Raw genomic sequence first — 26303 nt, 5'->3', positions numbered from 1 at the left:
TTTTTTTTTTTCTTTTTTTTTCTTCTTTTTTTTTTCCCTTTTTATTAATTTTTTCAGCGTAACAGTATTCATTCTTTTTGCACAACACCCAGTGCTCCATGCAAAACGTGCCCTCCCCATCACCCACCACCTGTTCCCCCAACCTCCCACCCCTGACCCTTCAAAACCCTCAGGTTGTTTTTCAGAGTCCATAGTCTCTTATGGTTCGCCTCCCCTCCCCAATGTCCATAGCCCGCTCCCCCTCTCCCAATCCCACCTCCCCCCAGCAACCCCCAGTTTGTTTTGTGAGATTAAGAGTCATTTATGGTTTGTCTCCCTCCCATTACTTCCTGTTTTTAACTATATTGATTGCTTATGTCCTTTTATCTGCTTATTTGAAGCTTAATTGCTCTTCTTTCTCTACTTTGCTAGGGTATAAGTTCAGATGATTGATTTCTTCCTTTCTAACATACACATTTGATGCTGTAATTTTTGCTCTAAGCACTGCTTTCATAGTATCCCACAAATTTGGTAAGTTATATAATACATCTCATTTACTTCAAAATATTCATATATTTTTCTTGAAACTTTGGCCTATGTGTTACTTAAAAGTATGTGGTTTAGATTTTCTGTTCTGTTTGTTTGTTTTATTTTTTTAATTTAAATTCAATTAATTAACATATAATGTATTATTGGTTTCAGAGAGAGAGGTCAGTGGTTCATTAGTCTTATGTAATACCCAGTGCTCACATCACATGCCCTCCTCAATGTGTATCACCCAGTTACTCCAATCCCTACCTCCTTCCCCTCCAGGAACCCTCACTTTGTTTCCTATGATTAAGAGTCTCTTAGGGTTTGTCTTTCTCTCTGGTTTCATCTTATTTTATTTTGTGGCTTGGGATCTAAATATTTTGGGATTTTCCAGCTTTCTTTCTTTTACTAATTTCTAGTTCATACCTTTGTGGTCTAATCCCACTCCCCCGAGGTCAAATAATGTTCTTGTAAAGTTGAAGATTAAGCCTTTGTTATGGAGAATGCCCTGGGGTATTTCAAAAAGAGTTCTTTTCCTCTTCTACCTGAGAAAATATGAGAGTTTTTCCTAGGATCATCACCACAGAAATATGGTGAACTTCCTCCAGGCAAAATCCATGAGAGTGTGAGAATTTCCTTAAGATTCGGCCCCCTAAAGTCTCAATTGAGTCCTCACCCAGCTTTCAGCAATTCATTCCTACCAGTTCTTCACTCTAGTGTCTTCCGCTCCAGGTAAATTGAACTTGGTTGTGATTCTCTGTATTCCCTTGTATCTCCAGACTTTGAGAATATGGTCTGCCTTAAACTCAATACTCTGATTGATTTTCATTTTGTTCTTTTTGTTGTTATAAGGATGGGAGTGGTTGACAAGTGACTGTCGAGCACTTGGCATATTAGAGCTGAAACTAGAACTTCATACATTACTTTCTTAAAGCACCCATTTTTTATTCTTTTTGGATTTTTTTTTTTTCTGATCCCAACTCACATAGCTCTTGATAGTAAGAGTTACTGAGAACGCCCTGGAATTATACTTATGTTTCTTTTAACTCCATTATTCTAAAATTCAATCATTCACAAGTCCATGAAAAACTTACTAGAATTGAGAATGCTGAAGTTGAAGAAACTAAGTAAATTTCCTTCAGTTACACAACAAGTTACTACCAGAGAAAAGGCGAGAATCTCTGGGGTCCTCTACATTCATTGTTTCTGCATACTTCACTGTATAATGTATCATTTCCATCTATAATATCCCTTCAAAACAATATAATTTAAAAAGACTGCAAACCTAGTGTAGTTTGTGTTTATACTTTATCTTGGCCCCCACCCCCACAAAAAAAAACTTTGTAAATCTACACTATCTAATATCATACAAATTTATTTGGTCCCCTTCCTTGTAGATGCTATCCACTTATAATTAATGGGACAATAATTTTAAGGCATTAAAAAGTAAAATTTTGCTACAGTAAAAATGAATATGATGAACAATATAAAATCCCATTTCTCCATTAAAGGATTTTCTCTTTAAATACTCAGGGAGTCTGATTTTATTTCATTCGTTTTTAAACAATAAGTACTTCCTAAAATCCAATTGACTATTTGTTTAGTCTGTCACTAAAGAAAATAGCTAAAATGATAAAAAAATCATGATGTAAGTGTCCATGCTGGATCTGTATGCAGTGTTTAGACAAAACACCAAAAAAAAAGTTATGGAAAATAATGTGAATTAAGCTAGTAATGTGTCTTTGAAAAAGGAGTATGTTGATTTGGAGCCTCTCATTTGTATGTACCCCACCCATTTCTCTACTGACAGTAAAGATGTTCTTTTTAAGGCACCTAAAAGTCTGAACTCTTAAGAAGCTGTACTCCAGAATCAATGTTTGTTTTGTCTCCCACCCCTTCATAGACAGTCTTTCTTTGAAATCAATTCCTCTTTGGGGTTAATTGTTTAAAAGCCATGACTTCATTTCCAGGTTAAATACATGTCTGTACCTCTCTAAGAATTGAAAGAAGAATACTAAACAGAAAGAAAAGAAAATCACCTTGTGAGAACTATTCTCAATTTATTGAAAAATGTCTAGAATACTAAGGTATTTTCAAAGGCAAATCTTTAGTGTGACAGATGCATAACAATATCTATAGGCTGAAGGGTCTTTCTTAGAAAAGCATCCTGTAGCTACTTTAACAAGAGTACTGGGTATGATCTATAATTCATGCAAGTATATTGAAGCTTTCTGCTGCCATCCAAGAAAGATGGTTTTCAAAGCTACAGAGTGCAATAATCCAATATTCCTTGTAGAGAGTTCCATACATCTCATACAGATTTTATACTGGAGATCATTTCAATCCTGAAGTCCTCAAGAACACAATGTGATATTTTCAAAAAACACAGATTTATGCTACATGTTTTTTCCGCAGGCTTGGAGAACAGCAATTAGATATCAAGCTAAGGATGCATTTCTAGTTTCCCTCATCAACATTACAGTGGTCACTAACGAATAAATGGATGTCTAAATGCTTCAAGAACTTCATTTTTGTGTTCGATGTGTTTTTTCAGTGGTAAAATGAATTTGATGATCAGTGTATACTCTTGTTGGAAAGCAGAATGACCATGAGAATAATTCAAACATTTCTTTTAAAGTATGGGGCTTAGGAAATGAGATCAACTTCTGTTGAATTATTTTGCAGGCCAGAACAGGTGAGCTTCCTAAAGGGGTTAAACTATTTGCCACTATCAGAAAGTGATAATGGCATAGTCAACCAGTAATAGGTAGTCATTGTAAGTTCTGAATAATATTATAGTGCATTTGAAAACATGTCATCAAAAAATAATAGTAATAATTAAAGCCATTTTTCAATGGACCAGTCTATGTAATTTAATCTTTAATCAAATTCAGTTATAGGAAATTCTCCAACCATAGTAATCTTCAAGTAGCCACCTACCTCCAATACTTCTCTCCTTTCTTTTATGAATTCTGCCAAATGGCATCAGTCTACTGCACAGCTACCACTTAACATGGTATAAAATTCGTTCCCAAAATAGTGCCAGTAACTTCAGAGAGAAGATGCCCACTGTAAAACTGAGGAAAACTTTATAACCTAGGGCTACACTGCCACAAAGTACACATGAAAGAATGTTTGTTGAATAATGAAAAAGATCAATAAATGAACAAACCAATCAACAAATGAATTAACTAATGAGTAAGTGAATTTTCCTCTGACTGGTTTGCTTTTCTCTTTTTTTATAATTCCAAGGCTACAGGTTTTTTGAAATAAGCTTTTTTATTATAGAATAGATTTAGATATAAAGAAAAGTTACAAAGATGGTATAGCCATTTCCATGTATTTCATATCCTTCCTCTATTGCTAATATCTTACATAAGGTTGGTACATTTGTCACAATTAATGAACCAATACTGATGTGTTATTATTGACTAAATACCATACTTCATTCACATTTCCTTAGTTTTTACTTAGTATCCTTTTTCTGTTCTAGGATTTCATCTCAGATGTCACATTCCATGAAATTATTGTGTCTCTTTAGGCTCCTTTCAGTTGGGATAATTTCTCGGCCAAATTTGTAACAACCTTGAGTATTTCAAGGAGCACTGGTCAGGTATTTTGTAGACTGTTGCTCCAATGGGTTTTGTCTGAAGATTTTCTCATGATTAGACTGGAGCTATCAGTTTTTGGAAGACCACAAAGGTAAAAAGCCATTCTCATCACATTATACCAAGAGTACATGCCAGAGACGAGACATTATGGGTGACGTCAAGCTTGATCACTTGGCTAAGGTAGTGCTTCTTCACTGTAGAATTACTTTCCTTCTCTCCACACTGCCCTCTTTGGAATGAAATCACTGTGCATGGCCCACACTTAAGAAGTGATGAGTTATGATCTACTTCCCCGAGTACAAATTATCTATATAAAATATTTAGAGCCTTCTGCAGAGGAGATTATCTATACCCTCCAATTTATTTATTTATTAAATCATTAATTTATATCAGTATAGACCCATGATATTTGTTTTGTACTTTGGGTTATAATCTGGTATTACTTTATTTTGTTGTTAAATTGTTCATTGTTGGCTATTGGGAACTCTTAATTGATTTCTGTATCCCTTTGACATATCTCTATCATTGTGTGTTTTCTTTCTTTCTTTCTTTCTTTCTTTCTTTTTTAAGGCACTTCCTTCCTTCCTGCTTCTACAAAATACTCCAAGCTTATCTCATTTATTTCTAATCCCTGCCCTTGAATCAGCCATCTTCCAAAAAAATCCTTGTTCTTTTGTTTGCAGAATGGTATTAGAAGATCTTGGCACTAGGTTCTACAGGAGTTTTTATTGTTATTAGTTTATGTATTTGTTCATAGGATATTGATAATATTTCCTCTGGTGGTCACCATATGTAACTTCTGGCAAATTATCTGAAAAGTGGGAATAATTCCTACTTCATAGAGAGTCACTAGCCAGTGCATGGTATAAAAACAAAGCAAACTATAACTCTGTCTTACTATCAATTGTCTAGAAATGAAGAAAATAGTGTTTGTTTCCCAGTTTATTTTAATTTTCTAGAGGACTTATTTTTGTTTTATTGCACTTTCATTACCTATTCAGGCCAACCTGGGTGGCTCAGTTGGTTAAGCGTTGGCCTTCAGTTCAGGTCATGATCCCAGAGACCTGGGAGAGAGGCCCACGTTTGGGTCCTCACTCAGCAAGGAGCCCACTTCTCCCTCTGCCTGCTGCTCCCCGTGCTTGTGCTCTCCCTCTCTCTGACAAATAAATAAAATCTTTGATGTATTTTAATTGCCTACTCAAATAGACAAGCTAGAGGTTTTAATTCTAGGCCTAGCTCTGTTATTAAAAAGAATCTAATCAAATCATCTACTGTTCCCTTTTCTATAATGGGTATAACACTGTTTGCTTAACCTAATGCCATAGGATTAGTCTGTAGGTAAACTAATGTTTATACAAATGTATATGTGACAGCATTACTATCCTTTTGGTCAGTATTATTAACCTCTGACTCTTTTGTTGCTCTTTGTCACTTCATTTTCTTCTCATTCCTTCAGAAAGTATTAATGATGCCATCTTGAATCCTTCCCTTAATATAAATTTGAATGATACCAGGTTTAGTACCTAAATTTAGATGTGACAATTGCATTTAAATTTTATTACAATGAATCCAAATTAGGCAACTGTTTTAGTTGCTTAAAATGTAATTAACATTTTTCTAATTTTCCCACAGATAGTATTTTAAGCTGATGAGCCCTCTTGATTCCTTCTTGAGAAACTTTAATTAAACCAAGTATAACTAAGCCTACTGAGTTACCAGGTCATAATGAATATGGAAGGATAGATGTTTGACACAGCAAGGGATGACAGGACAGTGTAGCACCTCAATTATTCCCTCATATCAAATTATTGATATAACGCACTTGACTATGATCCTAAGAGGCAAGACCATCCACTGTCTAGACATGATCAGATATCAAAGTCAACAGGTTTTGCAATCTGATCTTCTTGTTTCCCTTTACCAAGGTAAAGGCAAGGCAAGGCACCTCACCATGCCTGATAAACTACAGACAGTAGCAGTATAAACACAGGACTGAAGTTGATCACCTTAGAATGCATCAATCATAAAAGACTGATATAATTTTTTACTGGCCTGTGTTGGGGAATATGGGTAAGGAAGAGTGAGTATTTATCTCTAAATCCTTTGTGCCTCACTTCCTCTAAGATATCAGTCATATCCCATATGAAAACCCACTCTAACTGATCTTAAGACTTAATGGCAACATGTTGAAAAAGAGAACTGAACTAGGTTCCCATGCTTGCTGTGTTAAAAGTCACTGTTATCTCACTATTTACTTTTATAAATAGAAAATTCAAGTTTAAGTATCTGTTGGCACTCACTAATTTTTTTTTTATGATTGGTATAAAATCTACTGGCTAGTCAGCAAAGTGGTTAATAAATATTTCCTGTGTATCATCTAGTCTCTTAGACCTTCAGTATATCTGAATTCTAAAAAACCAAATATATTAATAATCCTATGATGGATGTGGTCTTATTTATCAATGAGTGTTTATTCTAGATTTGCCTTTTAACTGATTTGTCAATTTCTGTTTCTTCCCAGTCTCTAGCTACTTTTTTTTTTTTAGTTGCCAGTGGACTCCTCTATCAGCATGAACTTGAAGAATGAATTAATAACAAGGCTGTGCAGATAGAGAAAACCTTCAAAATCTACACATACATGTGTTACCTGGAGATGAAGGTAGATTTTAGAAGAGAGTGGAAAAGTATTTTTTCCCACTGTTATAAGTGTTTTGCTTGATTTACATCTTGCTAAGAGCATGAAAGAAAGGAAGAATTTGAGAGTTTCTGACAAGAACAGGCAACTCCCTGAAAAATCTTAAGGCTAGAAGTTCCATTGCCTGCTCCATCAGAAATGCATTGCTTTCTTCATGTGGGCTTCTGAAGGATCATTAAGAACCAACCTGAGGGTCATCAGAGACACTGGTAGACAAGGGAGCAAGGAGCAACAAAGCAGTGCATTCTAATGCAAATTACTTTAAAAGGCAAATAGAGAAGATAGAAAATTCAGGGAAATCCTTCTTGCAGTCCATCTTAAATTAAATATCCCTTCCTCCCTGACTTTCCCATTTTAGCAGAAAAAGGGACTTGGGCTGGCACTCTATGCTTGTGCCTGATGAAGCTGTAGGTAATAATAAAAATCTATCTAGGAAAGTCAGAAGAATTCTTAGCGATCATTCAACCAAATCATCATGTCTGGTCCTTTACGTTCATGGAATAGCAAAGGGACTATTGCTCTGGTGTCAAAACAATGTTTCAGCCAAGACACATTCTACTACAAGCCAGTTTTAAATGATGTCTCAATTCAAACATACATTTCAAAATGTACTGGCATATCTATATTTCCTCAAAAAGAATATACATTTGGAATATTTAAAGAGCTCTTATAAATCAATAAGAAAAAGATAACACATTAGAGAAATGGGCAAAGATTTGAATACTTCATCAGGGAAGATATTGAAATGGTCAATAAGCATAAATTAAAGGTGCCCAACTTCATGAGGCATCTGGGAAATATAAGTTAAAACCACAATGCAATATTACACCACCCCGACAGGATAATAAAAATGAGCAAGATGGAAAATGCTCAGTGCTGACAAGAAAGCGGAGTAATCAGGACTCTCACACAGGGCTAGAAGAACATCCATTTAGGACAACCATTTGGCAGTTTCTAATAAAGCCTAATATGGGCATTTTCTATAAGCCAGTGGTTTCATACATTTGCACACATTTCTATTGCAAATTGTATGCAATTTCTACATTGCAGTAGAAATGTGTGCAAATGTTTACTGAAAGTCATGTTCAAAGATATTCATGGCATCACTATTCATGACAGACAAAAAACTGGAAATGTCCACCAACCACAGACTGGATAAGTAAGTTGTGTTAATATTCACACAATTTAAAATTATACAGCAATGCAAATGAATAATCTAAATCTACGTACAACAGCATGGAGAAATCTCATAAGCAAAATGTTGGATAAAAGAAGTCAGATGAGAAAGAGTACATAGTATCTGGTTACATTTCTACAAAGCACTAAAAAAGGAAAAACTATGTATGTTGTTAAAATTCAAGACAGTGAATACCTCTGGCGACTAGCTGAAAGTAGGCAACAGTGAGAGGGTTGGGAGAGCTGTGAATTTTGGTTTCCTGATCTTTCTCCTGGTTACAGGGTTGTGTCCATTTCTTTCAAAAAATCAACAAGGATGGGCCTGGAGGACACTACGTTGAGTGAAATAAGTCAAGCAGAGAAAGTCAGTTATCATATGGTTTCACTTACTTGTGGAGCATAAGGAATAACATGGAGAACATTAGGAGAAGAAAAGGAAAAGTGAATTGGGGGAAATCAGAGGGGGAGACGAACCATGCGAGACTGTGGACTCTGAGAAACAAACTGAGGGTTTTGGGTAGGGGTGGTTTGGGAGATCCTGGTCGTGGATATTAAGGAGTGCACATATTGCATGGAGCACTGGGTGTGGTGCATAAACAATGAATCTTGGAACAATGAAAAAAATAAAATAAAATTTTTAAAAAATTCATCAATCTGTGCACTTGTGATTTATGAAAATATATAATACAACAATTGGCTCTTTTTATTGAAGCATAACCTCATGTACCATGTACCATTATGTTATTTTCAGGTGTACAACATAATGATTTGATACGTGTATATATTGTGAAATGATCACCATATCCATTACCATACAGATTACAGAATTTTTTTCTTGTGACAAGAGCTTTTGAGATCTACTATTCTAGCAAATTTTAAACACACAATGTAATGTTGTTAACTACAGTTGACATGTTGTATATGGCATTACCACAAATAATTTATTCTATAATTGGAAGTTTGTAGCTTTTGGTCCCCTTCGCCCATTTCACTCATCCTCTACCCCTCATCTCTGACAACCACCAGCAACAATTGGCTCTTAGAACTGAAATACCCAGGGTTAACCCTCAAGAATAGTTCCATACAGGTACCCAGATTATGCCATTAGTGATTTTCTCTCTCTCCCCTGCTGTCCTTTTCACTGGTTATTGTCTTGGACAGGCTCTTCCTGTGTGGTATCAGAATGTGCACTAACAGCCCAGGCTTACATGCTCTCCAGTTAGATAAAAAGCAAAAAGAGAGCTCCTCTGCTCTTTCCCACTGTGAAGATCTAGAAATTGAGTCTTACTGGATCAAAATGAGATGCGCATGCACCCCTGCACAAAGCAATATGAGCAGGGTGTTGAAACATAGTGGAAGACTAGAACTGGGTCATATGCCCGTCTCATCATCTCTCAATTCTTGACTGCACTCACTTACATAGATCTCACTGTGGGTGTTATAATCTTGTTACAATCAGATAGATTTTGGCTAGGCTGGATTTATCTCAAAGACTTCGTCCTTATATATCTGTGAGGCTAAACTTGGATAATTAGGTCCCCATGAGCATCTCCTTCTACTTCTATATAGTCTTTCTTCATGACCTTTCCTGGATGGTGGCTTCAGGGTGGCTAGAAATGGTGGCTTGAAGTGTGAGATGCCAAAAAAAGATATACAGGTGGCCAATAAGTATATGAAAATTAAATGATACATATATGTGTTGTTCCAAATCATATGTCATGAGGAAAATACAAATTAAAACAACAATGAAATATACTATCCACGTATTAGAATGGGAAAAATCCAGAACACTGACAATTACACATGCTGGCAAAGATTTGGAGCAATAGGAACTCTCATGTTTGCTGGTGAAAATGTAAAATGCACAGCCACTTTGAAAGACAGTTTAGTAGTTTCTCTCAAAACTAGACATGTTATGCTCCAGCAATCATGATCATTGGTGTTTACCTAAATGACCTGAAAGCTATGTCTACGTAAATACTTGCACACAAATGTTTATAACAGCTTCGTTCATAATTGCCCAAACTTATCCTTAGTAAGTGAATGTATAAACTTTGGTATGTCTAAAAGTAGAATATTATATAGCACTAAAAAGAAATGAGCCATTAGGCTATAAAAAGACATTGAATAACCTTAAATAGGTATTACTAATGGAAGAAGCCAATATGAAAAGCTACATAATGTTTAATCCAACTATATGACGTTCTGGGAGGAAAAAAAAAACAAACTAGAGATGGTAAAAAGATTAGTGTTTGCCAGAATTTGGGAGGAGGAAGGGAGGAAAAGGTGAAGCATAGAGGATTTTCTGGACAGTGAAACTATTTTGTATAAGACACAATGGTGGATACATGTCACTACACATTTATCCAAATCCACAGAATGTACAACAACAAAAGAGAACTCAGATGTAAACTATGGATTTTGAGTGATAAAGGTGTGTCAGTATAGGTTCATCAGTTATAATAGATGTCCCACTCTGGTGGAGGATGTTGACAATGGGGAAGGATCCGATTGTGTGGGGATAGAGGATACATGGGAAATCTCTGTATCTTCTGTTCAATTTTGCTCTGAATTTAAAACTTTTTTGAAATATTTACTTGATAAGAGGAAAGTTAAGCAGAAGCCATATCATCTTTTATAGCCTAACCCACGAATTGGCAAATTATAGCCTGTGGATCAAATCTGACCCTCCACCTAATTTTATAACATTTCATAACAACACAGCCAGGCCCATTTGTGCTCCATGTTCCAGAGACAAAGCTGTTTAGCTGTGACAGAGACAATATGGGTATGACCTGAAAAGCCAAAAATATTTACTATCTGGCTCTTTATAGATAAAGTTGGCTGACCTCTGATCTGGTCTCAAATGTTACACAGTGTTATTTCTGTTGCATTCTATTCACTAGAGGTCAGACTCTAAGGCCTGCCCATGCTTGGGCAGGGTATCTTTGTGGGTATCTTCTAAAGCACCCAGGGGGTGGAGTCACCCAATACATATGCATTGAGAACACAATGAGGGTGCTATTGGCTCAAGAAAGGTACAAGGATGCTGAGCTGACCCAAGCATAGAACCCACTCTATGTGAGAGAGTATATTCCTAAGTCTCTGGACAGGTTAACTGAGTTGAGAAGATTCAGATGGTGCATTCTTTTTCTGACTTAGTTAACACCTGTGCCCATATCAGGGTGGTAAGAAGAGAACTTGCTCCTCCCCAAAATTATACCTAGTGCTCAGGGGCACTTATGTTGAAGTCATTCTGACAACCTTTACAATGCTCTAATTGAACTGCCTGGGAAGAGAAGAATTGCTTCTTGCTACCGGAAAATAGTGGAGGGAATTACAAAAATGGCATATCAGAAAAAATGCAACATATTCTCAGGCTTTTGAAATGTCAGACTTCTGGGCACCAATTTATCTGACTTACATTACAGGGCTACAAATAGTCAACAACTCTTATTTGCCCATTTTTCACAATAAAAATACATTTCTACGTGCTATTTTAGCTCAATAATGATTGTACAGATCTATTTATTTTGCATTAAGTGCGTACATGTTGGGGGGAGGGGCTGGTTCCCTAAGTAATACCTTGCCTTTGGCAATGTTGGGCAACAGAAGAGAATGTATTTTTTTTCCCTTTTTATTAATTTTTTCAGCGTAACAGTATTCATTCTTTTTGCACAACACCCAGTGCTCCATGCAAAACGTGCCCTCCCCATCACCAACCACCTGTTCCCCCAACCTCCCACCCCTGACCCTTCAAAACCCTCAGGTTGTTTTTCAGAGTCCATAGTCTCTTATGGTTCGCCTCCCCTCCCCAATGTCCATAGCCCGCTCCCCCTCTCCCAATCCCACCTCCCCCCAGCAACCCCCAGTTTGTTTTGTGAGATTAAGAGTCATTTATGGTTTGTCTCCCTCCCAATCCCATCTTGTTTACTAATCAGATTGGATCACTTGCTTAGTGGGAAGAATGTAATCTGAATTTTAACAAAATACAGAGCATTCAAAATTCACATGAAAAAATAAGTAGTCTCTGAGTTCCTTCTGGAACAGAAATATCTCACCATCATCTCTTCAGCTCTAGGGTAATGGAGAAAGCTGAGAGCCATTATCATAATCTTGAAGAGATTTCTTTTGATTATATTATGCCCAGAGAGGCAGCTTAAAAGGTGTGTTGGAAATGGTGGAGAGTCTTCCACTGCAGGAGAACAGCAGACTCCTTTTGATTGACCATGTTTCCCACATTAGAAGATGCATATGTAGTATCTTCTGAGAGAAATACTGGTCAGCAGAACTTTACGAAACACAGGGAGATGTTGACAGAAATAGTATTTTTATTACCTGTATTTCAAGTGTTGGTGTGAAGAGATTTTTTTAACTACTTTCTTAAAACAAGCTCTTTATCTAATGAGAGATTCAGACACATGTACCACTCAGAAAGCAAGCACAGTGTGATGAGGATCTATCAGAGAGTAGATGCTCAACAAATACAAGCCAAGTGGCCCCTAACATTTATTTGGGGCTTATACATAACAAGCAACATGTTAGATACACTACCCACATTCAGTCCTCACAATACTTTTATCAATTGTATAAGCTATTCTACTTATTTTAGAGACAAGGAAATTAAGGCTTCAGAAAGCCAAGTAAATTGTTCAAGGTTACATGAATTTGATTTTGAAACCTGGTTCTGAACTAAGGAAATCTGATTCCAGAGCTTGTTATGTTAACTAGTGTGTGTTACAACCAATGAATGGATGGATGAATCTTCAACAGTCTCTTTCTAAATGATAGATAACATTTATTGAGGACTTTCCTAGTGTCAGCCATGAAATGTTGATATCTGCACAAGAAACCTATCAAATTTAGGAGTAGGTTATTATTCCCTTACTTTACAGGTAATGGAATTGAAATTCAGAGAAGTTAAATCATTTTTCTGAAGTCATATAATCTAGAACTGCATGAATCTGTAGGTAGACATGAACAGTCCTCTAAAGCTACAGAGCTAAACAGAGCAAGAGCTGGCATGATCTTATCTGCATTTAAAGAGATAACCAGGGCAGCAGTGTGGATGAGAATGAAACTTAAGACAGAGAAAAAAATTAGGAGCCAGTTTATATTTAGATAAGAGAGGCTGTAGAAATGATCTAAGGCAGGGCTTCTCAACCTTGGTATTATTAACATCTTGGGCTGGATAATTCTTTGTTGTGGGAGCCTGGGTGTTTTAGGATATTTAACAACACCCCTGGTCTCTACTCAATAGATGTCAGTAGTATCCCCTTCAAGCTATTACCACAACCAAAGTCCCTAAACATTGCCAAATGTCTCCCTGGAGGGCCAACTGTCCCTCATTGAAAACCAGTGAGTTAAGACGCTGATGGGTAAATGGAAAATGGTATATTTCAGAAATATGATCAATAAGACTAAGTGATCAAAAGGTAGAAGGGCTCAAACATGTGTCCAGATGTGTAATATCATCACGGTAATAGTCAAGTCAGTACTAAGCTCAAGGGTGCAGAGCTCAGGGTCTGGATTTCATAGTCTTGGGTTTGAAACCCATTCACAAGGACATTCACAGTGCCAGCTGTGCCACCTACTCCTGGGTGAACTTGGGCAAATTACTTATACTCTCTAGGTTTTAAACAGAAGAATCTAAGCAAATTTCATAACTGACAAGCAGTTAATACTCAAAATATATAAAGAATTCACATAATAACCCAATTTAAAAATGGGCAGAGGATCTGAATAAGTATGTTTCCAAAGAACACATACCAATGGCCAACAGACACATGAAAAGATGTTCAACATCGCTAATATTTAGGAAAATGCAAAGCAAAACCACAATGAGATAACATCTAGATTAGCTATCATCAAAAAGACAAGAAGTAAGTTTTGGCAAGGATGTGGAGAAAAGAGAACTTATGTATACTGCTGGTAAATTGGTGTAGACAATGGAAAACAAATGGAGATTCATCAAAAAGTTAAAGTAGAACTATCACATGATCCAGCTATTCTACACTTGCGTATTTATCTCAAGAACAAGAAAACATTAATTTGGAAAGATATATGCACCCCTATATTCATAGCAGCATTATTTACATTAGCCAAGCTATGTAAATAATCTAAATGCCCATCTATGGATGAACAATAAAGCAGAAATGGTACAGGAACACAATGGAATAGTATGCAGCCATAAAAAGAACAAACCTTGTCATTTGTGATTACATGGATGGGCACTGAGGCTACTTTGTTAAGTGAAATAAATCAGAAGGAGAAAAACAAAAGCAGTATGACTTCATTTGTATATGGAATCTGAACAAAACAAGTTAACAAGCAAAACAACAATGGCAAATTTATAGACATAAAGAACAGATTTATAGACATAAAGAACAGATTGGTGGATAGCAGAAGGGAAGGGGATGGGGGATGGTGAAATGTGTGCTAGATGGTAACTTGACTTTTCAGGTGGTCATTTTGTAATGAATAAAGATGTTGGATTATAATGTCTGAATCTGAAACTTATATAATGCTATATGCCAATTTTGTCTCAAAAATAAATATTAATTATAGATAACTGATATGTGATTGAGGAAGATAGATAGATAGATAGATAGAAGGAATATCCAAATAACATTTACTTCAAAAAGCTGTTGGGAATATTGAAACGGGATACCACAAATGAAGGGCTTAGCAGACTTTCTGGCTCTTAGTAAGTGCTCAATAAATGTTATTACTAGCCAGTAATAGAAATATAGAGAAGCTTCTTTAACCCCAGTTTGTGAAATTCATGGTTTGAGAGTTTAGTGAGTGGGCCCTGTGAACCCAATAAACAATTTTATAATAGATGATGTGTTTACCAACTCATTAAAGTTAAATTGAAAAGAGAATATATAACTGAATATTTGGTTTGATGCTAATTTGAATGTCTGGTATATATGTAGGTATACATGTGTGTGATTCTGTGTTTCTAGGTGTATTTGTATGTGTACATGTATACATATACTAATTAGGTAATTGGAATCACACCAAAATATTAATACAAGTTAATCCAAATTAGATGGTAAAATTATGGGTTAATTTAATTTTTTCTATTATCTTTTACTTTTTCTATAATGAATAACTACAACTTTTGTAAATAGGGCACAAAAGTAAGTTGTCTAAAATGTCTTCCCTTAAGATATATTGATTAAGAGGCTACTGGTACCATGTACTAGGCACTGTGCTAGAAACCGAGAATATAATAATTAGAACTTCCCACATACACAGACATACACATACATATACACAGGAATAACAAAAACCTCAGTAAACCAAATGTGCCTACCAGAAAGCTAGAATTTGAAAAAAACCAAGTTCAAATATAACAGTGATACTCCAAAAGCAATGAAGATGGTGGCTTTTGTCAAACATACTAACTATGTTCTTAAGTCTGATCCAGATCCAAAGGAATTTTCTAATTTTCCTATTTTGCAAGTGGTTCAGTGGAAAGTGCCATCGTCCTTTTGTGTTTAAAATTTTGCTTCCCTTATTCAGTAATTCCTATCCTCAGGGAATATAATGCAATTTTGCAATGTCCAAACCAGCCTTGAGTCTGATTAGTAGGGATAGTTCCCCTGAAAACTATAATTTTCCACAGAGAGACTGATTTCAATAACAATGGCTTTCTTTAGACAGTGTGTAAGGGGTTTTCTATTTAGAAATAAAAATTCTTGCCTCCCCGCACATTTAAGGAAATTCAAAACAGTATGCATTTTTCTGAGTTGCCAAGGACTTATGAAAACAACAATTTGGGCCTCAGGAAAATTCTTCAACATTCTATTTAAGATGGAAGTGCCTGTGTTCCACTCACTGTCACAAGATTCTGGCTTAAAGTTGTCACTCTGAGTTTCAGCTGGTGTCTGGGTGGAAAGTAATGGAGATGATCAATTAAGGGTATGCACTCTACCTTCTGTATCCTTTTTAATTAAGTACGAACTGAAATGATGGACGTTATAGAGTTGACAGCATGGCCACTCGTCATTCTTTCTCACTGCTGCTTTTCTAGAATTAGGCTTCGTGTTCTGTCATCTCAAATATTTTAATACTTTACTGATCTTGAACGTGTTTAGCCATAGGAGGACAGCAGTAAAATAAAACTTTATAGCCAACAAAGTCCTTTATACCTAAACTTTACTGCACATTTTATATTTTGTTTAATAACACATGGCTCCTTGAGACTCTGAAATAAACATAGCTTCCTCAGTTCCAGTTTGTTTGTATTCTTTTATTCCCGGAGAGTTATTTCCATTATCAGGATAGAAAGAATTTCTGATAATTGGCCGGACTGGCTGAAATTTTATGGGGCAGGTGCTTCTTTCTCCAAAAGTGTTAAGACAACCTCAATTGAGAAACATGGCCTACTCTCATCTTTGCTCCCAAAATATGTACATTTCCCATTATTCAGAGTGACCATGGACTCCCAGTCTTTCTCAATATGGTGAAAATTTCATTCCATTTCAACCAAGTCAGGAAAACAGTCAACTGATAAAACTGAAGGACGTCCACTGACTTGTGGAGTAGTTGATATGTATTTCCAGCAACAGATTTTCTTGTTAGCTATAGTCTGTGAAAGTGTTACTTTATAACAGTGACAAAACTATTTTCTGTAGTGAAAATTTTTTTAAGTAACACATCTTCATTACTTCATTTGCCAAGTTGGCATGGGTGGCCCCAGAAATAATGGAAGAATTTTTAATATGAGGTAAAATGTTAAAGTAGTTTTTATTTTTCCCCGATTGAACGAAATAACTGGCTTAGGGTCTTGGCTGCTGTTGTGTGTGGGAATGAAAAAAAAAATAAAACAAACAAACAAACAAACAAAAAAACCCTCTAGATTTTCCAACAGGTTGCAGAAAGAATTGATATACCAAAAGACTATAATGTAATGGAAACACCATTTTACTGCTTTACTTCTCACTTCTGATACTCTTATTCAGAGAGCCACAAAAGCCAAGCTATTTAGTTACCCCATTACTTTTATAGAATGGATTAAATTTCATTTCTGAGGACTTTCCTTACTCTGATTTTCTATATAAAATTTTCTCAATAAACTACATCAACCTAATTTGATCCCAACCATACCATTATCAAAATGTCATTTACCATTCTCTCATTCATATCTCCTACTTGGGTTTATTAAACAACCAATACTCATTTAGACCTTAATGTCCTGACTTTGTCTTCACCACAAATATTTCCTCACAGGATATATTTCAGGGTATTCTTGGGAGAAAGGGATAAGGAGAATGCTAACTGCCGTACAGAAATAAACCACTGATCTCCTTGGTCTTACTGAGCTCTTGACCTATTTTCTTGCCTGAATAGCCAGGAAAGAAATTCAAAAGCCTTTAACCCTCTTCATACTTAGAAACAGAATCTAAAAATATCACATCTGATATAAGATCCTCACCACCTCTTCTTATCTCCTAGGATGAGCTCACTGAGTCTTAGAATGAGAGCAGTGTTAGAGGGGTCACCATTTCTAGATGCTAACTTCAGATTTGCAAGACTCTTGGGCAATTGCTGACAGATGCTGCATCTTCTATAAGGCTATCTTAAGAACTGAAATGTATCAGAAAAAGGAGACTTTAGTTCTTGGATTTTTTTAATGACTTGTTTCTCCAGAAAACCTTGTGGTCAGGAAGAACATTCCATTGTCTGTCTTTCTTGGCTTCAATTTGAATGTATTTTTTTCCAGTCTGTTTTCTATGGAGATGGAAATGTCTCATGTACCCCTATGAACAGCCTTTTTTCCCCTTGAATATGGTTGTGAGAGTGCCCTTCAACTATCATTACTGTAAGCCATGTATCCTCTGTGATAAACATAATTAAAAACTGCTCCAGGGTCTTCTTAAAGTAATGTGAGATTTTTACATTTTTATGCCTGGTGTGGGTGATGTTAAAGTAAGTGGTACTGGGATGGGAAGGCAGGAGGGATGTCAAAAGAGACCCTCCATCCTTAGCACTCTCTTGATGGAAATGACAGCCTTATTTGTTTTGTTAACCAGTGCATAATTAAAAGTCAATATTCAAGATCATAATAAAAATCTGTATAACTACTCATGTTATGAGACTGAGGCTTGGAAGGAAAATCCATTAAAACACAGCCATGTGTAATTTACAAGAAATCAGTAATAAAATGTTTGCTCTCAACATTATCTGCAAAATGGTCTGTATATTACCAGAATAAATCCATATTACTTGGAGGCTGCAGATAAACATCCATAGGCAAAGTTCACATTGAGGTTATCTGCCTCATGCTCTGAAATGGGCAGTGCTATTTAGAGGAGATAAATTGTGGTTTACTTCTCCAAGTCTCAAGTACATCGTGCAGAAATGAGTTTAGTTCCTGGGAGGGTATCTGTCATATCCAAATAGGAGAGAATGCCATTACAAGGTTGTGCCCATTGCAAAAAGGCTATAGCTTTTTGTCCTCAGTGGAAAACAAAAGGAAGATTGTTAACAATTAAAAGCCCTGATACACCTTCTGTTCATGGAAAAAAAGAAAAAAGAAAAGGTAGTGGGAAGATATTTGGTGCTTTGAAAAACACTGACTCAATAAACAGTAGAATGATATCTTATTTAAAGTCTCCAGTGAATTCACTGCCCATGTATGCCAAACTTTTCATGAGGCTGTACCTTGGATTCTGAAGTTAGACAATTTTTATGCATAGGAAAAATCTAACAGTGATAGGATGGAACCCTGAAACACCGTAACAGAGTTTTTATGGGCAGCCTGACATCTCTCAAGGCAAGAAAATGGGCACCGTCTTTGGATAATACTCAATTTCCCCACATTAACTAATGATTGTTATTTCATGCCATTTAAGTTAGACTCTATAAAGCGGTGGTAGGGAAAGGGGGTGAGAACATTCTGTCTCCTTATTGTCGTTTTGTCTCCTTTCCCAATCCTTTGTTACTTTTCTGCATCAGCAGAAGGGACTTCTCATCTTGTCTGGTGATTCCTACTAACATCTGTGATAAAACTCCAGCTTTAGAACTCCGGGCTTTGCTTTCAGTATAGAAATGAAAGCTTTGAAATGTACAAATCCCCTATGTTTCTCAGTATATTTGACTTTCAGGAACTATTGTCACTCTAGGGCAGTGGTTTTCGAAGTGTGGTCTGAAAATCAGCGGCATCAACATCTCCTGGGAGGTTATCAGAAATGCAGATTCTGGGGGCCTACCCAACATTATTGAGCCAGAAACTCGGAATGTGTTTCTCTAATAAGACCCAGTACTCTCTCTCTAGCAATCCTTCAATTGCTTCGGATGCTTACTAAAGTTGGATAACCATTGCTGTTTGGACTCCAGAATATTCTCTCTGAAGTTAAAAGCCCAGCAATGATGTCTTTGTTCTGTACAGTACCTGTGTTTCCCCCTAAGGCAACAAATGCTATGGATTTCATGGGTGGGGAACCACAGGGCAAGATTTACTTAAATGAGTAAAGGAAAATCAATCCTTTTATATGCATCCTGTCCTGAAACACACACACACACACACACACACACACACGACAAAAAGATTGTGGCAAATCTATTAGGTCTCCATTTTCATAAAGATTTCTTGTTCCCACAAACCTACATCTCATTCATTTTCAATGCCACCAGAAACATAGTTATTCCAAAGTCATCTGCAGCTCTAGACCAATTTGACATTATTGGAATTAGAGAAATAATATATTGCATAGCACAGCTAATATAAAACTGGCATTCTGATAACATAAATCTATAAACTGGACCCATGAACTCACTAGAACCATGTTAATGAATAATCATGGTGAGGACCTCAAGACTTGGAAGTGCTTCTGAATCATGAAAAACAAATACATCAAGATACACTGACTCTAAATTTAAGCAATAAGTGTATTCTGTTATCCTCTCTACTTGATAGTTCATCTCCATGGGTTTAGTTCAAGTCAACATAACTGATGTTTACTGGCAACTCTCTGGGTCCATATTTTTGACTCAGCAGAAAGCTCCCTGTCCAAACATGGACATATGTCTTGGGGACTGGAGGGCATGGATATCACTAGGAGAAACAGAGAACGGAGAGCTAAGGTCTGAGTTCTCAGACTGTGCCTGGGACACTAGAGCAAACACAAGAGCACCACAAGGTGTTTCAAATTTGTAAAAGAAACACAGAGATCCTCGAGAGCTGTCACCGAGGCATGAATTTGTAGCTGTGGTAGTTTATGGCTTCAGCAGTAACTTCAGCTCCTTCTGATGACATCCTACCTTTGCAAAGTTGAGTTTTCAGCAGCTGCTCTGACACAAAGCCAGTGCCAGGCAAAATTCACCATGGAACAGGAAACAAGGGTGGTGGTGTTCTATTAGGCACCAAGGTTTCAGAAGTGGCGTAGTACTGAACGGCACACCTATCTATCAGTAAATAACCGTGGTTATTTAAAAATGAAGTAAATAAATTTTTTTTCAGTGTACATGTATTTTTTCAAACAGCTACATAAATATGTTAGACATTTGAAATTGTTTGGAACTAACTACTTAATAAAACTCTTGGGCATTTTTTTTTTTTTTTTTTGACCTAGAGGTTCCATTAACCACTTTGTGAGTCTCTGGGTTAAGGGGGCTCTTCTTGTTTAGAACCCTACAGAATAAGATACTCACCCCAGAGGTGGTAAGGAACCAAAGTCTGTCCAGCTTACAGACAAGGTCAAGAATCCAGGGTACAGCGCTCATGAATCCTTCCTTGGCCCAAAGCTTGTACTCTCAGAATAGCAACTGTTTTTCTCTGATATTATACGAATTTTTCTACATCAATCTCCCCATCAGACAATATATTCCTGAGACTCATCCTTATTTATTTCCATATTTTCCTACAAAAACATCTATGCCACCTCCTGAGATCTTCCCTTGGAATCAAGCAACTTACAGATTCAGATTGAGGACACACTTTCAACCGCTTACTTAGCAATTCCAGAATCCCTCAGGTTTCAGCTGGGCTCATCATTGTGAGGAGGCTTCATGCTACTCCCCATGAGCATGTTTAGCTGATCAGATGCCAAAAGTCAACTTTCCTTTAAACATAAGTGTTGGGGCCCCATGGCCTGGCTGGCCCCATCTTTCAGAATCCTGTATCTGTGTATACTTATTGAATAAATGGATCAATGGATCAATGAAGTCTCTCCAAAAAGTTGAAATGTGGTTTAACATTCCAGCCACCAGTCTTACAAGTCTGGAAACCAAAGGTAGCAGCACACAAGGGTGACCAATACAATACAAACACTGTTTTTCTGAACCCCTGGGAAGTTCTCTTCCGAGAATTACATTCTTTAAAGGGCTTCTCCAAAACCATCAGCTCAAAGATTGTGCCTATCTTAAGAGTCATTAAAATCTTATTATCTGCTTGGAAACAAGATTTTCTGATAAATTCACTGAACATGAGAGTACCCTCCTAATCTCCCCCTATGCTCACCAGGAAGGGAAGTAAGTTCTCTTTAAGGCATGGTTACACCTAGGTTATCTATCCAAATAAACACAATTAGCCCAGTTCACATTAAATGATCATATCTGCTCTAACTTTGCTCCAGGAAAATATCTGGTTATTGGAACAGAGAAGGAAGACTAAATTAATCAAATGATCCCATGTAATTAAAGTTCGTTGATGCATCTGCTAGATTTCTTAGCAGTATGTGTTTGCAAATGAATTGTATTCCAATGGTTCATTTGTAAATTAGTTGGGTCGGACAAAAAATTCATTTTTCCATTAAAAAAATACTTATGAGAAGTGGTTATGTTTCCAGCCTAGGCTCCCAAACTTACCTACCCAGTAACTTTGCTAGAACAGAGTATATTCGCAATGGGTTAATATTGCTTTGATGTACATGGCTAAACAAAGTAGAAGAAATAAAACTGAATAATAATACCTTTTTTAAAAAATGTATCTTGAAGGCTCATGCACTGAAAAAAAGATAGCTTTTAAACAAAAGGGTGTGTGTGTGTGTGTGTGTGTGTGTGTGTGTGTGTGTGTGTTCACTTCAGCAGGACATATACCAAAATTGGAATGGTACAGAGAACATTAATATGGCCCATGGGCAAGGATGACACACAATTTCCTAAAACAAAAGGAAGGTGACAGATGAAAATTTTATGAAGATTCTAAAGTAGATTGGGAGAGAAATCTGAATCTTTAGGATCCTATCCACAACTTAGAAGAGTTACTTAAACCAGGGATCACAAGGAAAGTTTTGGTATTCATGGCATGAATTCTCCCTGACCTCATTCTCTAGTCATATTATGACCTCCTTCATGGGCAACAGATATATTTGATCCACCCTCATGGCATATTTTCCTTCTTCTGTTGGTGATAGCATCTCTATGTACTTTTCAGGCAAATATTGCTACCTTTCTCTCAATTTATGTAGTTTTTATAAAACTGACTCCATTTCTGGGGGTTAAGAAATGTAACCAGGAATTTAGCCAGGCTGAGCATTTCAGTCCCCAACTGACTGATTGGTCCAGAGATGAGCACACCACCTTAGGTGTTCCAGTCAGAAAATGTGTTTAACTCTTATCAGGACTACTGGGAGAAAAGACCTTCATTCCCCTAGAGTGTCTAAGCTTTTAAGATGCAAGCCTGGTGCTGTTTATAAAAAATATAAATAAATAAACAAACAAAAAAACAAACAAACAAACAAACAAATAAATAAATAAAACGGATTTTAAAAGTCAAGCCTACTTGGAAATTAAGCCAACACAGGAAGGCAGAGCCAAGGGATATACAAAGATAAATTCCTGACCACAACTTTTAAACACCTGTTCCTCTAACCTATTTCTTGAATACATGAGCCAGTGATTTTTTCCTTTGTTTCAGGTATTTTTCAGTTGGCTTTCTATAACTTTCAAGAAAAGAGTTGGTTTATTTTATAACAAATGTCAACTACTAGTGTATGTTTTAGACTACTTCTGTGGCATTACTAAGGAAGACCCATGCAACCTCTTCAGATTCTGACACCAGATGAGTGTCTAGAATTATCTAGAAGATTCTAGATAATTCTAAGGGAATTTGAATTACAGGACACAAGTTATTTTATCATATTTTGTTCATCTATGTGTCACTTTCCTTTTCTTGATTTGGGTTAATTCTTACCATCGATCACCCATCATTAGTGACATTCTATTCCTTCCTTCTCTGTCCCCAGGGATATTACAGAAATTTAACAAAAAGAGAAAGAGGGAATTATAGAAATGTAATGAAGATAGAAATATTTTTTGTTAGATAATAGGTCTTTTCCTCTGTTTCACTATTCGTCTGCATGTCTTAACAAAACCACTTTAGTTTCTGTAGGTTATTCTTCCCATATTTGTGAAGAAGCAACTGTGATTCTGGAACTTCTGAAGTAATTGGAGGTAGAAGGTAAAAAGATGGTAGATCAAGGCTAAACAAAGGCATGGGGAGAGCTAAAAAAGGGATTTCCTGAGATGTGATAAACTGAGGTGAGAGCAGCAGAAGACTGAAAAAGTGGGCATGCCTTGGACATAATCCCAGTCAAAGGAAAGACAGTGGTTGAGAATAGTCAAACAATTCCCTGAGGGAGGCTACTGGCAGCGGCCCCAGACAGGGCTAATAGTTCAGGCTTTGCAGACCTATAAGGAGTTGTCTGTTGACTGAAAGCTGTAAAGTTCACTTTTCCTGCATGCTCTCAAGAAGTCTATGCTTAATAAATCTGGCCATTTATGTGACTCCTATAGTAAAACCCATATGAGGAAACACTTAACTTTTATAACAAGGAGTGGGGGAGGGAAAGATAGAGATTTTATGACACAGGATTTTTTTTTCTCTGAAAATGAACATAACCCTAGTTAATACAAGCAAGAATTTTCAGCTTACTGGAGTAATTAGTTGACATTTGGTTATAAAATAAACCAATTTTAAAGTGCTGATTTCTGCTTTTTCTATAGCTATTTAATGTCCACAGAAAGATTTTAATTCCAAATGGAATGGACTGCTGGTAGTATGTTAACAAGTTATTTAAGATATAAAATCTGCATAATATGCACAGATTTAAATGCAGCAGTATAAAGCCAGCCTTGAATTGTCTGTATTATATATTTGTCAACATATTTGTTTTGGGAGACTGTGACTGTAACTTTATTGTCAAAGGTCACTTGATACATGTTCTGGGGGGCTTTCCTGACTAGGTGATGAACACATGAAAAGAAAATTTATGCCTGTCTTGTGCTTATTCTAAAAAAAACAAAATGTGCATTATAATGAATTAAAAGTCATTAGCCATTAAAAGGACAGAGTTCAAAAGACTTCCATGACAGGAAAAGTGGAGTAAAAATCCTTTTTCTTATTCTTCCTGCTAAGTATAACTAAAAACCCTGTGCATTACATACAGAGGAAACACAAGGAAATTCTGAAAGGGGGAGAGGAGACAGATGACCTGGGGGCCTTGTGACCCAAGGAACACAAAGTGATAAGTTTCCTGAGTTTGTTTGGTTTGGGTATTTTCAAGTATTTTATACACACACACACACACACACACACACACACACACACACACATATATATGTATATATATATATATGGGTTGTTTTACTTCATATATTCCAGACAGAAGAAATCAGCAATCCAGAAATTCTAATAAGCACAGACAAAAGAAATTCCAACTAAATTCTGCTCTTTCCAGCCAGAGGCCCAGAAAAAGGCAGCCTCGCAAGACAGAAACCTTTCAGAAATTAACTGCTTTACTCTAGCCACACACCACAAAAACAATATGGCCCCTTCCCAGGCTGTAACAGAAAAGGCTAATGGGGGAACCTAGATGTCACCTCTGCCACACTGAACAAAGCACCCCAAACACTCTGCTAAAGTAGTAACAATAGGCAGAGAAGGTAGCCAAGATTTCATCCCCACAAGAACAGTAACAAGCCTCCCCATTCTACACTAAAAGACTAGTGGGGAGCAGGAACTCCCATTTTGCCTGGTAGTGTCAGGGAAAGCCAGCTAATGCAGAAGGCTTAAATAAGATTCCGAAATACCCAAATATTTATAAAACCCCAAATGTTCATGTTTTAATAAAAAACCACGCATCATACTAAGAACCAGAAATATTGTGAATTTAGTTTAAAAAAATCAATAAATGCCAACACAATGCTGACATAGATGTAAGCATCACATGACAAAATGTTTAAAGCAGCCACCATAAAAATGCTTTGATGAGCAAGTAAGAATACACTTAAAACAAATGGCGGGAAGGGCGGGGTAACATATTGTTACAGCAAAGGAATAAAAGTCTTTCTGAAGAAATAGAATATATAAGAAAAACAAAATGGAAATTTTAAACCTGAATACAATAACAACAAATGGAATTTTAAACCTAAAATAAAATAACTAAAATTTGAAAGTTCTGTGAAGGGGCTGAAAATCAGAATGGAGAAACCAGATGAAAGAAGATTGAACTTGAAAATAAAACAATATAAATTACCCAACCTTAAGAGGAAGAAAGCAGACTTAAAATATAAATAAACAGAGCCTCAGGAATCCATGGGCTAGATCCAACAAAAGATCTAGCCATCGGATCATGTCATGTGAGTCCCAGAAGGATAGGAAAAGGATGCAGAACTAAAAAAATTCTTGAGAAAGTAATGGCTTAATTCTTCCTGATTTGGCAAAAGACACAAATGTATAGACTCAAAAATCTAAGTGAATCCCAAACAGCATAAACTAAAAAATATCCACACTAAATGTATTAGTTGGCTGAGGCTGTCACAACAGAAGAAAACATAGCACACTGGGTGGCTTAAACAACAGAAATTAATTTTCTCACAGTTCTGGACGTTAGAAGTCTAAGATCAAAGTCTCAGCAAATGAATGTTTGGTGAGGACTTTCCTCCTGGCCTATAGATGACTATTTTCTCACCCCATCTTCATATGGCTTTTCCTCTGTGCATGCACGGAGAGAGATGGAGAGAGAGAGAGAGAGAGAGAGAGAGAGATCTGGTATCTCTTTCTCATAAGACCACCAGTCCTATTCAATTAGGAATTCACCCTTATAACCCCACTTAACATTATTTACCTCCTAAAAGTCCCCATGTCCAAATGCAGTTACACTGGACATTAGGGTTTCAACATATGAATTTGGAAGAGACACAATTCAGTCCATAATACCAGAACAAATAGTGGTCAAACTTCTTAAAAGTAGACACAAAGAAAATATCTTGAATGCAGTGAGGGAAATGACAACTAGTGGAAAACAATTTGAATGATAATGAATTTCCCATCAACAACATTGGAAACCAGAAGGAAT

The 26303-nt window shown here is 36.5% G+C and overlaps 1 pseudogene; it reads left to right on the top strand.

Moving 5' to 3' along the window:
• Positions 1-22018: 22018 nt before the first annotated feature.
• On the top strand, positions 22019-22139 carry LOC123933290 (annotated as a pseudogene).
• The last annotated feature ends 4164 nt before the right edge of the window (positions 22140-26303 follow it).

The sequence above is a fragment of the Meles meles genome, chromosome 20 (genome assembly GCF_922984935.1).
Source record: "Meles meles chromosome 20, mMelMel3.1 paternal haplotype, whole genome shotgun sequence".
NCBI lineage: Eukaryota > Metazoa > Chordata > Mammalia > Carnivora > Mustelidae > Meles > Meles meles.
Note: the sequence above shows the minus strand (reverse complement) of the source record. Positions and strands in the feature narration are given on the sequence as shown.